This window comes from Salminus brasiliensis, chromosome 6, assembly GCF_030463535.1.
Source record: "Salminus brasiliensis chromosome 6, fSalBra1.hap2, whole genome shotgun sequence".
NCBI lineage: Eukaryota > Metazoa > Chordata > Actinopteri > Characiformes > Bryconidae > Salminus > Salminus brasiliensis.
Genome location: NC_132883.1, coordinates 31703649 through 31708166, shown reverse-complemented (window position 1 = coordinate 31708166; position 4518 = coordinate 31703649). Strand labels below are relative to the sequence as shown.

General features: G+C 34.8%; 1 pseudogene; it reads left to right on the top strand.

Annotated features, from left to right (window-relative positions):
- Positions 1-966: 966 nt before the first annotated feature.
- LOC140556900 (claudin-10-like) lies at positions 967-3869 on the top strand (annotated as a pseudogene).
- Positions 3870-4518: the final 649 nt, after the last annotated feature.

Here is a 4518-nt window from a genome sequence, read left to right as displayed (position 1 = left end):
ATAGAGAGCCAGACCTAATGTACACCTTCATGTGTTATGGCATGTATTATACAGCATGTATTATACAGGCAATGACTGTGTATTAAAAGTATTAAGTAGTTTGTTTTTTCATTATTCCATCTCATTATTATAAAAACAATATCCAGGAACATGCTACCATTAATATACATGGTTTAGCCCAAAAGGTGAACTATAAAAAAGGATCTTCCTTCTATATATTGAAAATGTAAAGTTAGACACTTGGGGGTAAGAAAAAAGGCCCCGGAGAATATTATTGGCTTGGATCTTTTTTTTTTTTTTTTTTCACCAGAATTTTACTGACTAGCTAGCATTCACATTACATGCCAGCTGTCATGACTGTTTGCGAAAATCATGCCATATTTAGACAATTTGCTAGAAATGAGTTTCAGTTTTGTGTAATACACAAAACATTCAAATTTGTAAATGTATGGCTTTAACAAAGGAATCATGGCACATTTCATGTACTGCTTTCAGTCTGATGAGAGCTGAGAAACAACTACAATATAAGCAGCAGGTATTTTACTGTTTTGTATTTTATGCACTACTATGTAAATAAGGATCATCAGTATTTGCTAGTTTATTTTAAAGAGCTGAGGCTTTGAGAAAGGACAAGATACAGAATCTTTAGGCTGTTTTTGGTCACAGCTTCAGCCCTTATGACAGGCTGTGCTATAGGAGTAATGTCTTTTCACATAGTAAATGGTAATTAGAGAAACTGCCCCCATTAGAATTATGAGCTCAGGTATAGTAACTTAGAGCCCCCCCTCCAACAATAAGAAGCTGCTTATGGTGCAAAACCAACTGCTTACTGTGTAAAACTGTGAATGAGGAGTTCAGATTTGGCTATTTGTGTCTTTTTTAAATCTTAAAAAAAAATTTTTTTTTTATATTACATAAACTATTACCTATATCTGCTGTTTTATTTTTATTACAAGACTTGAAAAAATGAATCACACAGAAATAATGTATATGGAGATTGGTTGCTTCATTTGTTGTCTTTGTGGCTGGTTACTGAACTGTTCTACTCTGCCCACTGAGTACTGGTGGGAGAAGCCGTTGTTACCACTGTCAAATATTTTTCCAATCTGTGGATGGACTGCAAATATTACCCATCCATGATAGCACTGCTAGGTAAAAAACAGTATACAGTTTGACCACCAATGTCAGATGTTTTTAGATTGAATTAGACAGTGCAGTGAAGTTCAGCAACTAGTTGACCACCGTCTCTTAAGTTTTCTTGCATGTGTGCCGTGCCCCGGCTATTGTCTCTGTAATCCTGGGATTCTGGGGAGCTGTGCTTGCTTTAATTGGAATGAAATATACTAAGATTGGAGGTTCTGAACTTGCCAATGCCAGGGTAACTTTTGCAGCTTCCCTGACCTATATGGCGTTAGGTATGATGCCTTCAAACTTCATTCTTGTTCAATTCATAGTAAAATAATTCCAGAAATGATGCAATGCTTTTTGTGCCACAGGGTTCAGTGGTTTGATACTGTACACAGGTGCAATATGTGGATCCAAACTACAAGCCACAGAAGTAAGCTATTTTTAGATGTGGTGAACATGCTTTCACACAGAAATTTAATTTTTTACTTTTCTTGAAATAAATGTAAAGCCGATTGAAAAGTGATGTTCAAGACATATACTAATGCCATTAAAACATAATTGCATTTACATTGATTTCCCCTCATTTTATATATATACGTTTAAAACACCCACACTAACGCTTTAGCAGGCTTATCATTAATAAACACCCTTGAAACTGAAACTGCTCATCAGTTATTGATAGTTGTTAAATAATCTATTAAATCTAATCTGGGCCTGATTGTGATTGTTTGACCAAAAATCTAATGCAGTCAATAAGCAAAGAATTTTCTTTTTAGTTTTTCTGTATTTTTTTTTTTTTTTTTTTTTTTATTTTATTTTTTTTTATTTGATCTACTTGTTTAGAAAACACATAAGCAGGTCTATTCAGAATTGCATAAGAACTGAAGGTTTGAGGTAAATGTTGATGTTTTAAGCATGTAGTTTGTCTGCGGGTGAACTATTAACTATAAGTTTATACGCTTATTATTATTATTATTTCCTATACAGTGGCATGTACATGTTTGAGTTCACCTGATTAATGTCTGTGCACAGTGATGAAAGTTAAACAAATTGTAATTTCTTTATTTAAGCTTTAGATTAGTTTTAATTTTAGATTAGTTTTAATTGTACCATTTCTAAAAGGTAAAAGGGCCTGATACAAAAGTTTGGACACCTTGCATGGTCTATACATATAAAATTGTACAATAACATTCCTTAAAATGTTGAAAAGACTTTTATCTGTAAATTATGCTTTTTGAAGATCAGTTGTTACTGTGAACAATTCACAGTAAACAACAATATTTTGACCAGGGGGTGCCCATACATTTACATGCTACTCCATATTTCCAAGAGTTTATTCCCAGAATAGTAAAATGACATTTCTGAAAGGTAAAGTTTATAATTGTATAAATTTTTTATGCCGGTATAAGCTTGATAGAAATTAAAGATAAAAGGGCCTGATACAAAAGTTTGGACACCTTGCACGGTCTATACTTAGTAACACCTCCAAAGATTCCTTTGTAAAAAATGGTAAAACGTTTTTCATGGTGCTATTTTTTTTTTCACTTTATATTTGTACAAAACAAAAATTGTACAATAACATTCCTTAAAATGTTGAAAAGACTTTTATCTGTAAATTATGCTTTTTGAAGATCAGTTGTTACTGTGAACAATTCACAGTAAACAACAATATTTTGACTAGGGGTGCCCATACATTTACACGCTACTCCATATTTCCAATAGTTTATTCTTAGAATAGTAAAGTCTATAATTGTATAAATTTTTATGCTGATATTAACTTGATAAAATTGAATTTTAATGTAAAAACATCTTATTGAGTTCCAATGACACATCTTCTAGATCGGTTACTTTTTTCCAGGCAGCATGTAACTTTTCAAGTGTTAGTCATAGGCATACTACAGCTACATCCACAATTCAACATTTTAGAAGAGCTCAGAAGCAGTTGTTATTAATTTAACTTCACAAAGTGCTTTGGCATTTTAACTATGATGTCAATACAATGTTTTAAGAACCAAAAAGTAGAAACTGTTGCCAAAACATCAAACTTTGTAAACACTGGATCCTCCATTCAATGCTTTGTCTAGCTTGTATCCTTTTACATTTGTCATTTAGGAATGCATAAAAACCAAAATGTATGTTTGCTCACCAAAACACAGTAAAATAACAGGTTGTTTTTATTGGTAGTTATAAAGTTATGAAGTAATTAAGGTTTGGGAGGGAGAGAATTTGCCCAAATCTCCTTTCCTTCCTACACGTTTCTCTCTCAACTTTTTTGTTTTGTATCATGACATTTTTGCTTAACATCATTACCTCATCTCCTCTCCGTTCTTAAAAGCACTGCACATGGAGTGGTGAGGGCTGAAGATTTTGTTCATTCTTCAGATTTGAAATAGGTGCAGCAGTGTTCATAGGCTGGGGAGGGTCATCTCTGATTATAGCTGGAAGTGCTGTTATGTGTTACTTCTCTGGAAAAGAGGGACTCCACTCCAGGTAAGCCCTGTGCAATATTTGAATAATGAATGTACAATATCCACAGGCAACAAGATGTAGCAGGTGATAATGATGACAAAATGCTATTGATGACCTGTGACAAAAAGGATCCACAATATCACTTTGCAATCCGAATATCTAAATTTAATATAAGTATACATACAACCAAAATGTCTTTTGAAAGTATGCCATTCATTGCGTTGCAAGGAAAAAAGTTCAGAGGCATCCGCAAAACTTGATGTCGGCCCGCTGTACAACACAACTCTGTCATTTTCTTGATCAAAATAGAACCCGAAATAATAGCCGTTAGCCAAAGCCATGCAAATGTGTCTTTCAAGCACATTTTTGTTTTTGTTAAGATCGGCCGTATTCTTTTGGGTCAGAACTGTGACAGAAGCCATGATTATTACGGCTATCTTCTAACCCTAACCGCCGCACAAACACTGACCCTTTAAATCCTTCGGCCTACAGGGCCTGTTGAATGAATGGGTAGAGACTTATGACGTTGCATACTCTGATTTGCTCGATCGTATGTATCTTGGTCACCTGATTGGGCGCCTTTTTTAAATGATGTTACCGAATCATTGCGTGTAATACGTAATTGACTCGTAAATAAAAGTCTATAGATCTCTGATCAACTCTCTCTCCGTCTCTCTTACGTGGCACAGGATGGGTGTGGCAAAGGGTAACAGATGTCCGAAGGGGTATCTATATTTTACTGAATCAGGGTCTAGGTTCATTCGGACCTTTTGACCCCGGCTAGGCTTCCCTTGTTTACACACACACACACACACACACACACACACACAAACACATACACATGGGCACAGGTGTGGGGTGGGGTGGGGTGTTTGAGTAACAGATGAGTTACTCATGAGTCAGATAAGTTCAGATAATGAA